The following is a 12,881-nucleotide window of genomic DNA, read 5'->3' on the forward strand; positions in this document are numbered from 1 at the left end:
TCCCGCGCCCTGTGGCCATGCCTCGTGGGCGTGCATGCACATGCCAAGTGCCAAAAATTAAAAAACAAAAAAGCCAAAAACAAGATGATGATGTATGCACAGTACTGGAAACTCAGATTCTGCGCATCTGCAGAAGAAAAAAATCAGGGGAAAATCCCCCCCCCCCAAAATTCAAAAACCAAAAGAGGGTGGTGACCACAGAAAGGCACCAATAGAGCTGGTTCTGTGATGTCACCATGACATCATCAGTGGTTTGCTACTGATTCGATAGAATTGGGAGGAACCCACCTCTGACTGTTATTGATAATACTGTATCTGGATCTGGATTTTTTGTTCTATTCCTGAAATGAATGATATCCAGAAGAAAAAGTTCCCACTGGTTAAAGGAAGGAGTAAACTTTATTTCCCATATTTTCCCAAAAGATATTTTACTACTGTACACTGGAAGAATGGGATTTTTTGAGGAAAGGAACATAAAGAAAACCGGTATCGGGAAAATTCTTTTCCTTGTTACTTGTATGGACAAACCATTATGTATACAGTATTATTAAATAGTATGTTGTCAGTAGTTGCTTGTGTTCCACACAAATATATCGCCCTAAGTTTTGCGTTATTATCTTCATTTGGCTTCATTTTGTGGGTGTGTATACCTTTGAGTCTGGGTTGATTCCTTCATACAGATCTACAGTATTCTTTAAGTATCTCTCTTGGATCTCATTAAAATATGTAAGGCTAACTTAAGTAGCCCCAATGATTGAGCTATTGAAGTAAAGTCAGAAGTATGCTTCTTTTTAAATAGTTGTTAACTGTCTGGGTTTTGGTATGTGGACCAGATATAAATGCTTAATAAACAACACATTTGTTGTAAGAGTACTTCATCTTTAAGTTTAAGATCCAAACATACTGTTGGCCAGATTGTTTATCTGTTATTAGTGTGGTAATAATTATTAAGCTAAGTGTTATTGACCTTTCAAAACCATTTAGCAAAATTCCCCATTTCCAAGCAAACTGCAGCTATTCTTTCCTTTCTCTCCCACATGACCAAGTGCTTGTCTGGTTCAACATAAAATAAGTTTTGCATCTAAAGTATAAACTCTATTTCTTGAGAAACAGTAGTTCCAAAAATTTTATACTGCTACAGAGAAGCAAAACTATTCTTGTTGTATTTCCCCTGATGATCAAAATACATACCACCAGAATTACTTCAGCAGTCTTCAGTATATTTTACAGTATATAACAGATCTTGGCGGCATACTTCTTATTATCAAGAGTTCCTGCTGGGTTAGATTTTAGGCGGAGTCCATAAAAACAATGATTATTTAAGATCCATTCCTCTTGGGAGATTTCCACAGTAGGTTACAGATGCCAGAAAAAGCAGGAAATAAAATAATCAGGTATAAAAATGTGGGGAATGTTTATTGCTTTCTAACATGGCCCATAATCAATTTTTGGTGGGGATTGACTGTTTCTCTAACTGCTGTCATGTATTAAATATAAGGAGATAATTTTTATGAAAAGGGAGGAACTTTAATGTATATGTTTAGGAAACCGTTCTCTTTTTTCACTTTTTGTTGTTGTTTCTGTTTTATAACAGCATTCCTCATCTGATTTCTTTTATCCAAAGAGTTTGGTTCTTCGCAGGCCTTACTCTTCAGAGGTTTGCAGTTGTTTTTCTGCACACAAGTTTTCAGATGCCACTTCTTTCACTACCCTTATTTTCACTTTTTAAACCACATAATGCACACTTGATTTTTAATTTTCACGTAAATGTCACTACTTGGTATACTTGACTGCAAGAAAGGGAATGAGGATGCTAAAGAAACATTATGATACTTATATGTTAGTTGTTGGATGTCAAGGAGACAGAGTTCATTAAGTCTTTCCTGATACGGTCTGAAGTATAAAACGTATCAGGAAAGACTTAATGAACTCAATCTGTATAGTCTGGAAGACAGAAGGAAAAGGGGGGACATGATCGAAACATTTAAATATGTTAAAGGGTTAAATAGGGTTCAGGAGGGAAGTGTTTTTAACAGGAAAGTGAACACAAGAACAAGGGGACACAATCTGAAGTTAGTTGGGGGAAAGATCAAAGGCAACATGAGAAAGTATTATTTTACTGAAAGAGTAGTAGATCCTTGGAACAAACTTCCAGCAGACGTGGTTGGTAAATCCACAGTAACCGAATTTAAACATGCCTGGGATAAACATATATCCATTGTAAGATAAAATACAGGAAATAGTAAAAGGGCAGACTAGATGGACCATGGGGTCTTTTTCTGCTGTCAGTCTTCTATGTTTCTATGTTTCTAAAGTATCAATGGAAATCAATTTATTTTGCATGTAAGTCATTATAATGTTAAAAGTTATTTGAATTCTGGAACATATCACTTTAAAAGAAAAATAAATCAGATCATTGTTGGGCCGAAATGACATTATTCAGTCCCTGATTTATACCAAGATTTTATAAGTAATTAGTGCAGCCCACCTCAGATAATATTTAATATTTCCCTTCTATTTTACTGTCTTTCTTGTCTACAAGAAAGGGTTTGAAATCAATAGAGCCATTCTTATTTTCATTCTCAATGAGTCCAGTTAGTGTTGAAACAGGCTTAAATATCAAAGTTCCATTCATGTGTTCTATATTTATTTATTTACATACTTATTTAGGCACTGATTTTCCACAGTTTAAACTCCCAGTTTTCAAGGTTGACTCAGTTTACATACTCCCCATTTTAGTAACAGTAAGTAAGAATGTATTTAGGTCCAACTACTTGACAGTGTTTTATTCAAGTGCTGTAGATTTTGTGCACAAATTAAACAGTTCTGTATATCTGTTTGTATTTTTGTGTAAGCATGATAGCATGGGTAATATATACAGATTGCATGCCCATTTTATTTAGTTGCTGTTTAAATATTTGGCTGTATTTAAAATTGTTACCTGTTTTAAAATATTCTCTCAGAAAAGTTTTACATGTAGTAGAGAACAAATATTTACTAAGAGATATCTTTAAAGTGTCAGTTTGCTGTTCTGTGATAAATAGATGCAAGCTACTACTTCTTGAGAATGAATACCTACAGTTTCTTGATAGTAATTTTAGCCAAAGTTTGTAATCTTCTTTGACAAAGGTTCTCAATGTTTAATGCCTTATAAAAGGAACTTGAAAAGTTGAAAAGCTTGGGTTTGCTAATGGATCTGGAAACCTCAAGTAATATGGAGTTCGTCAAGTGGTAGTGTTTGATTTGATCGGTAGCTTTCATTACTTAGAGGGGTCTCTTTGAAGATTTCAACCATAAATTTCAGGACAAAATGTTATTTTTTTATATAGGTAGTCACGGACTTACAACAATTTGTTTACTGTTCAAAGTTACAACAGCACTGAGAAAAGTGACTCATGACTGTTTTTCACACTGATTGTTGCAGCGTAACCAATGGTCACATGATCACAATTCAGATACTTGGCAACTTACTGATATTTATGATGGTTATTGTGTCCCAGGGTCATGTGATCACTTTTTGTGTCTTTATGACAAGGAAAGGCCATGGGGATCCCAGATTTACAACAACAGTGTTACTAACTTAACAACTGCAGTGATTCACTTAAGAACAACTGTGGCAAGAAAGATTGTAAAATAGGCAAAACTCCGCTAATCACTGTCTCACTCAGCAACATAAATGTTGGGTTCAATTATGGTCATAGGTTGAGGACTAGTTATATAAGTATTCATTTCATAATTCCTTAAATTAATAGGGGTGTAAGTTTTAAAAGCTAAGTAATACAATAAGAATCAAATTAAACAGAATGTCAAAAGTTCCTTCTTGGATTTTATATATTTTTAAAGAGTAAAATTCAAAGGAAAGTTCAAGTGTGATTGCAGCAGTAGAACCGGTAAATGAAATGTGTAATTTTTTATTCATGAAGCATTTATATACATAAACCAAGTTTTAAAATATAGATTTTCATGCCTTTGCTACAGTTTGTCACTTTTTTATTATGGTTTTTGAATGTTACCCTTGCGCAGTTTTACTCTGAGAATAATTAATTAATCATACTCAGGTTGTGCATAATACAATAGCTTTATTATATATAATATTAAAATTATAGTTAGCATTCAGTGACAAGTTGAAACAACACCTGGTCTCAGGTCCCTCCTCTTCTTAAATATAGCTATAGAGGCTTTAATTGCTTTTTTAGATAAATTTTAAAAAATCATTATCTATTGATCTATTGATCTATTTTTATTTATCTAATAAATAAGGTCTAATGGCTTGGGGTCATTAGACCCTAGCCCCCTGTATATATTTTTCTTATGGGTCTGGCTTTTTAGGTGTAGCAATTGATTTAGAAGAAGTTTTTATTAACTTATTTCGACAAATGTAGTATGTTTTGATGTGTGAATGGTAATGGGTGATTTTAACTCTATTAGTGTTTTTTAAAGTTTTAGTTATATTAATTGGATTTTTTAGTTATGTATACTGTATATTGTTTTTCGACATGTTGTGAGCTGCCCCGAGTCCTCAGAGAGGGGCAGCATACAAATCCAATAAGTAAGTAAGTAAGTAAGTAAGTAAGTAAGTAAGTAAGTAAGTAAGTAAACAAACAAACAAACAAACAAATAAATAAATAAATAAATAAATAAATAAATATTTTTCTGCCAATTTTGTCACAATGTGATTCCTCTTAGGAAGATATTAGTAAGATATTTCACTTCATTGGTTCTGTCTTTGGTTCTGTGTAATCTTCATAGATATTTTTTCTTAAATTACAATTTTGGGCATGAGAATGTTTTTTAACTCTATCCTACAGCAAGTCAGCATTTTCTACTTTGCACAGAGGTTATTTGGTAGAGGATGCAAGAATATGCAGACTGCTGTATAGATAGTCCTCGATTTAGTGAGGTACAGAGGCATTTTAAAATGATTTATTGTTGTTTCCCCCATTTATGATCATTGCAGCATCCCCATAATCACATGATCAAAATTCAGACAATTGGCAACTGACTTGTTTTAAAAAGATGCCATCAAATTGTTTTCTCTCTAAAAAACCCAAAGTGACCGTGCTAATTTTCTTTTTGTGGCTCCCAGACGTTATTCCAGAGTTGGTAGGCCCTAATGGTTTTTTAATGTTAAAATTAATAGATTAGAGATGATCAAGAGGGCAAATTTCCTACATCCTTCTCATAATTAAAATCCCTTCAAACTGCCTCAGAAATATTTTTGGTATCTCCCATTGTATTCTTTGTATCATATAAAGCTGATATAAACCTGCTGTAAAATAATATATATCTATATCTAAAAAGTAACTGTATTCTAAGCATATACTTATGCATGTATGAGTCACACTCTTCTATATTTAAGAAGTGTTCTTTGGGCCTGTTACATGGTAATTCTATATGAATGCAGTATGATTGCAAACACAAACCAAGCTATTCCTTCTTCTCCAGCTGTTTTCACCATCTTGTATACTGAACACCATCAAAACGTTAAGGCAGGTACTGTAAACTCTGCTGGATCAATGTCCTTGTATCTATTAATAGTGCATCCAGTTGGTTTGATGTTCAAAGAATTATTATTGATAAAGGGAACTTGCCCTATATAATTCTTCATAGCATGACTTTGAACATCTGCAGTTCAGAGATGGACAGCATCACATCACCCTCACGTAAGGATGTGGATGGGTCCAGTGGTGTTTTGTTTTGATTTTTTTAAGATTATCTGTGTAAATTACAATATGTGCATGGCAAAATCAGTGTCAGAGTAAAACAGAAGTGCTGATTATTGAGATGTGAACCAGTTTTGCTTTCTATTAACAAAGGCAGTGACATCCTTGGAGTAATACTGTATATAAATATGCCAACTTTTAAATGCAACAATTAACAAAAATGTTGTGTCAGTGTGGTATACTAATTTAGATGTTGGATTAAAACTTGGGAAACCCAGATGCATGTTCTCATTTCACCATGGAATTAATATCTTTGAACCAGACAGATTTTCCCTGTTTTTTATTATAAAGATGAAAAGAGGAGGACAGTGTAATGTAATAGTTAATCGCCAAGGTAGAAGCCAGGAGACTGTGAATTTTAGACATTCTAAAAATATTAATTCAATTAGGTGATTCTGAGTCAGTCACTCTGTCTTAGCCCTAGAAAGAGAGGTAGTGGCAAACTATGGCTAGAGTATTACAAAGAAAATTGTCCAAGCAGTAGCTAGAAGTTATTACTGACTCAGTGGCACAAAAAATGATGGGGTTGAGGGGTGAGGTGGACATGAAGGTGAAAGGAAACCCTCGTATTCTGCCTTGAGCCTTTCCATAGATCAGCAGTCCCCAGCCTTTGAGGCTTCACAGCCTTGGTGTGGGGGGAGAGTGAAACTAGGCCATATATGTCCAAGCCCAGCCTTTGCCAAATGATGGGCCAGCTTGCCTTCATGCAGCTCAACTTGCACGAACAGTGGGCCAGGATACAGATGTGCGATTGTTCATTGGTCTGCTGGTCACTCCAGTTGAGCTCCCCACTCTCACCTGACTCTCCAAGCCAGGACAGTCCACATCGTGGGACCCCAATCAGGCTACCCCATAGAGTTGGGGAGTCCGTGGTGGGCCATGGCTCAGAGGTTGGGATCCCTACCATAGATATGGAATGTAGGTATGGAAATGAATTTATCCTAATATGTTTTGTATAAAAATGAAATATTGTGAGGAGAGAAACCAAAGTCATGACAAGAAATGGAATAAATATATAAAATATCAGCAAATACAGGAAACTCTCAACTTACATCATTTGTTTAACCACCATTCAAAGTTAGACTGGTGCTGAAAAACATGACTGTTATAGTGTCCCTTTGACCCCATGATCGAATTTGGTCTCCTATCAACAGTTACAGAGTCCTGGGGTAATGTGATTGCCATTTATGAGCTTTCTAGGAGGCTTCCAACATGCATAATTGATGTGGAATGAGATTCACTTGATCACTGTGTGATTCATGTAACAACTACCATGATTCCCTTAACAACCATGGGGGCAAAGATCATATAATTAGTCACAACATACTTTTCCAGTATAATTTTTTTTCTCTTTCATACACTTTAGTACAATGTCAAATATCTTCTATTTCCAGTACAATAAAATGCAGTATTTTGTTAGTAATTCTTGTATAATCCCCCCCCCCAAAATCACAATACAAAATTATTAATTTCTCTATAAATCTTTTGTCCCTTATTGCAAAAAATTATAATTATCTAATCTTGTCATCCAGCAATCACAATCATCATGTATTCCCTCTCTTCATTAATGTTCCCACAAATATATACAGTACTGACAAATAATATTTCAAACATTCTAATTAAGTGATAGGCCACAGTGCCTCCTATTTCTCTTTACAGATTTTACTTAAATCTAAAAACCCCTATATCAAATCACAAACATTAAAAATACTAAAAAAGGGAAAAAAGAAAAAAGAAAAGGAAAAAATATAACTAATTTCATACATTTTTTTCAATACATCATAAATCATCTATTGTTCATTAATTCCATTTTTATGAATCTTTCAAAACCACCTCTGTTCTCATATGCCAATTTTAGTTATCAAATTCAACTTGCTTTATTAATATACTTCTTTAAAAATATATTCTTAAATTCCAATTTTACTTATCATATTCAGTTTGCTTTATTTGTACATTTCAATAAAACTAATTAAGCTTATTTTAATATAATGAACCAACCTAATATTTCCTTAATATATTCATTAAAATAATATATTTTAATATATTCAACAAATCAAATATTTCCCAAAATTCTAAGCATACTTAATACATTTTATTTAATCCAGTTAAACCTATTTTAATATAGTCAATAAACTTAAAATATCCATAAAATCCACACATCAAATCCTAAATAAATTTAATAGAAGCTAATAATTAGAAATTAATCTAAATCTAATCAACCATTTTCATAATCGCAATCATTCTCATAACCCCAAATCTCTTGTATAAATCCAAATTTAAACTTCTTTCTAGTCATTTTAAATCCCCATTTCCTTCTCTTTCGCTTTTTATTCTGTCTCCTTTGCTTCCTTACTAATCCCAACCAATCAATTGTATTTTTAACTCTTCTTTTATTCTGGAAATTCCAGTGCTTTTGACCACATCTTTCCCCATTTATATTTGTGCTTGTCTCAATGTGCTCATAGTAAAATCTGTGATCATCTGCCCTTTCTATATCCAGGGAATTCTTTAAAAGTTTTGTTATATCATCACTCAAAATTTGATAGTCAAAGTATTTAATATCATGTCCAATAACTAGTAGAACTTCATTCTTATCATTGCTTAGTTCGTTGTTGTTTCCTCGATCTGCAAATCCATAATTATAATATTTCCATCTTCAAATATCTCATTTAATTCTGCCACAACGTATAATTTTCTATTAGTTCCAATTGTAAGATCCTTAATACAGTGGAACCCCGACATAAGAGCTGCTCTACTTAAGAGCAACTCGAGATAAGAGCTGGGAGGGGAGAGATATTTTTGTTCTACTTACAAGCCCAAATTCGAGATACAAGCGCCAAGGAGCTGTCTCCTGAAGCCAAACGCTAACTTCCGCGTTCGGCTTCAGGAGACAGCTGCGAAGCGGCGCGCGTGTTTTAAAAGGTTGCAGCCGGCCTGGGGGGCTCGGGGGGGTGCTTGCAGCTTTCTTTCTTGCTCTTTTTCTTTCTCTCTTTTACCTTCCCTTCCTCTATTTCTTCTTTTCTTTCTCCTTCCCACCTTCTTCCCTCCCTCCCTCCCTTCACTCATTCCTCTCTTACTCTCCCCTTTCATAAGTTTCCTTCCTTCCTTCCTCTGTTCCTGTCCCTTCCCCCTTTCTTTCTTTCTTTCTTGCTCTTTTTCTTTCTCTCTTTTACCTTCCCTTCCTCTATTTCTTCTTTTCTTTCTCCTTCCCACCTTCTTCCCTCCCTCCCTTCACTCATTCCTCTCTTACTCTCCCCTTTCATAAGTTTCCTTGCTTCCTTCCTCTGTTCCTGTCCCTTCCCCCTTTCTTTCTTTCTTTCTTGCTTTCTTTCTTTCTTGCTCTTTTTCTTTCTCTCTTTTACCTTCCATTCCTCTATTTCTTCTTTTCTTTCTCCTTCCCACCTTCTTCCCTCCCTCCCTTCACTCATTCCTCTCTTACTCTCCCCTTTCATAAGTTTCCTTGCTTCCTTCCTCTGTTCCTGTCCCTTCCCTCTTTCCTTCCTTCCTTCCCACCCTCCGTCCATTCATTCACCCATTCCTCTCTTGATCGCTTAAAGCCGGTCCCTGGTGCAAAAAGGGTTGGGGACCTCTGTCCTACAGGATTGGGTGGCAGAGAAGTTGAACATATGTAAATTTAAAAGTTTAAGAAAGTTTACAAGTTAAGTGAAAGAAACTTCATTATTCATTTATATGTACATGTACATTTCTTCATTAAAAACATGTCTTTCTGCATAATTTAGACTAACTTTGTGAGTTTTTTGAGGGCTGGAACCAATTAAAATTATTTACATTAATTCCTATGGGGAAAAGTCGTTCGAGATAAGAGCTGCTCGACTTAAGAGCCCAGGTCCGGAACGAATTAAACTCGTATCTCGAGGTACCACTGTACAGTGTTCCCTCGATTTTCGCGGGTTCGAACTTCGCGAAAAGTCTATACCACGGTTTTTCAAAAATATTAATTAAAAAATACTTTGCGGTTTCCCCCCCCCATACCATGGTTTTTCCCGCCCAATGACTTCATATGTCATCGCCAAACTTTCAGCTGCCTTTAATAAATATTTTTAAAAATAAACTTTAATAAATAAACATGGTGAGTAATAATCTAAATGGTTGCTAAGGGAATGGGAAATTGCAATTCAGGGGTTTAAAGTGTTAAGGGAAGGCTTGTGATACTGTTCATAGCCAAAAATAGTGTATTTACTTCCGCATCTCTACTTCGCGGAAATTCAACTTTCGCAGGCAGTCTCGGAACGCATCCCCCGCGAAAATCAAGGGAACACTGTAGTTTGAAAAAATCCATTCATCATTCTCAATTCTCGTATCTCCAGATGTTCCAAGCTCTTCCCAGCAGCCTAGTTATATTTTGCAGAACAGTTCAAATAAAGTTCAGGCTGCGGCAAGGTTTTGCAATCCCTCCTTTGCAGAAAAAATGTCAATAATCCAGATAGGTTCTCTTTCCCAAGGCCAATGCTTAAATAACAAATTCTCTAATAAATAAGTAAAAAGTTCTCATAAGCTTTGACCAACAGATGGCTCCACCAATTCGTTATTAAACAGCAATTGAAGATTATTTAAACCAAAAGAGTTCTTTTAAAGTTCTTTAAAAAAAAATATTTTAAATCCGATTTCAAAGCCTCAAACCATCCAATTTTTATCCAAATGGGTTTTAGAATCACTTCCTTATTCTCCTTAATTTGCAAGTTTAAAAGTTCTGGTTTCAGTTTACCCGCTTACCCCAATTAATCAGAAAGTTTTTTATCATAACACAGTCGTTTAAAAAAAATCTCTCCTCCAGCCAAAGTGCAGGTCACAGTCAATAATTCTCTGTTTCTCTTCCTCCAGCACAAAATTTATTTTCCTTTTCATTGCAGGACAATGTATCACTCAGTATTATACGGTAGACACTCTTCATTTGGTTGTATTGCATTTATTAGAAAATAAGTCAAACAAAACAAATTAAAAAATTCAATTCAATTTTCAATTCAATTTATTAGATTTGTACGCTGCCCCTCTCCGAAGACTCGGGGCGGCTCACAACAACAATAAAAACAGTATAACAATGGAACAAATCTAACAATAAAATTACATTAAAAATCCCCAACAATTTAAAAACCATACAACACATACACACCAAACATAAAATGTAAGAAAGCCTGGGGGAGATGTCTTAATTCCCCCATGCCTGGTGATATAGGTGGGTCTTGAGTAACTTGGGAAAGACAAGGAGGGTGGGGGCCGTTCTAATCTCCAGGGGGAGTTGATTCCAGAGGGCTGGGGCCACCACAGAGAAGGCTCTTCCCCTGGGGCCCGCCAAATGACATTGTTTGGCCAATGGGACCCGGAGAAGGCCAACTCTGTGGGACCTTATCAGCCGCTGGGATTCGTGCGGTAGAAGGCGGTTAATTTAATTTAAACAAATTAAAGCTTTTAAGTCAATGCATTTTTTTAAAAAAATACAGAAACATTTTTCTATAGGATATAAATGACATTGGTGGAAATGACTAGATTAAGCCTGAGGGTGGGGTCAAACGCATCATCAGTCATGAGTCCCTACACACTCACAAGAGATCTAAGCCTAGCCCTCCTTGAATTCCTCTTAATTCCCAGTTATTTCTTTTCACTTTTAGTAGTTTATTACATGCTTAACCTTGTAATACATTTTTGTGCTCATTTGATCTGCCTAAATCTCCTGATTTCCCCTGAGGGAACATTAAAGTTTAAACTTGTTTAGGTTTTCCATACAGAGAAGTTTTGAAAATACTTGCGGGAAAACAATTAAAAGAATATTGTATGAGTTTGCCAAAAACAAATGGCTTTCTAGCTGAAGCTGAGTATCAAAATTAATATAAGAATTAACATTTTAGGAAGAGGTCACTAAAACAAACAACCACAAATTTTATACAGTGCAAAAATGATTTTTAAAATTTTGCATACAAATTTGAAAGTTTTCTTCCGGTTGCAAAGAGGATACCTAAATAAGTCAACCCAAAAATATGGCTGACAGAAGACTCAAATAGTTGTTTAATTACAACTGTATTGTAATTAATATTAATTAAATAATCAAATATTAGAAAGTGGATCAGAAGATAAAATTTATTATGATAAGGGGGGGGGGGTTAGTTGCAAAGCAAATGAAAAGCATAACCTTATAGTTTTATTACAACAAACACCAAAAATTTGTTTGCAAAATATGACACAATAGCAATTTTTTTAAAAAAAAAAACCCTTGCTTTAGAAAAACAAACATATGTTATTGATATATTTTATGGCGTGTTCATTTTGTTTCTCAGTACTGGCTTATGTCTCTGAAGATCAACTTGTTCTTTGTTATAGGCTATTATGCAAGAATAACTTGTTCTTTTGCTAAACAGCAATTTGCTGAAATTTGGGTTGGATTTCCCACCCAAAAATTGGGAGATCTGTTATCTTTTTTTAAAATAAGAAAAATGTACTTACTGCCTATCTTTTTTGCAAATATTTTCACAGTAATGTCTGGAATGAATAATGTTTGCTTTTCCAAATGTTGATCCTTGGTTTCTAGCCAGTAAGGGACAAAGAAAAGTTCAGCAAGAGTTTAATTATAAATGGTGTTTGGTTCAAGCAGGAAAAAAAAAAAGGAAAGCACTTATTCTGATTATTCCTTGGACCTTGAAAGAACATTTGCTGAGGGAGGGAATGTGTATATATTAGCAAGGGGATTGGTGGATGCTTTGTAGTCTTCTCTGTCCAGCTCTGTTGGATCCTACTGGACTATGAGGCAAATAAACAACACTGGTGTTTCGCTCTGAATTTAGATGAGATTTGATGGTCAAGCTGGATTTGCAGTGGGGACATTTTCATCCTCTTTGCCTGTTTCAGTGGAAAAGAGAGTGTTGGCTTCATTTGACTTAGATGGTATTGGCACATTTGGTCCATGGTTGGAGTTACTTGGGATGAAAAAAGGTTATCCCTCTCCCACAAATAGTAATAGTAGGCAACAGTAGAGAGGGATTAATGAAACCTGCAAATCTGTATAATCAGCAAAAGATAATGTGTTGTTTAAACATGAAGGGTTCCTGCTCCTAAAAGAACTTAAATTGGTTCAGATATCCAGTTAAATTATTATATTCCTTCATCAGGTAAGAAACTTTTAAATCTTGCATCTAGTTCAGCAGAGCT

The 12,881-nt window shown here is 34.9% G+C and overlaps 1 protein-coding gene across 10 annotated transcripts in view; it reads left to right on the forward strand.

The window, feature by feature from the left end:
* The window catches only part of ABLIM1 (actin binding LIM protein 1), a 236,356-nt gene that overhangs the window by 177,714 nt on the left and 45,761 nt on the right, over positions 1 to 12,881 (forward strand). The window lies entirely within an intron of this gene.

Source organism: Erythrolamprus reginae, chromosome 5 (genome assembly GCF_031021105.1).
Source record: "Erythrolamprus reginae isolate rEryReg1 chromosome 5, rEryReg1.hap1, whole genome shotgun sequence".
Classification (NCBI taxonomy): Eukaryota; Metazoa; Chordata; class Lepidosauria; order Squamata; family Dipsadidae; genus Erythrolamprus; species Erythrolamprus reginae.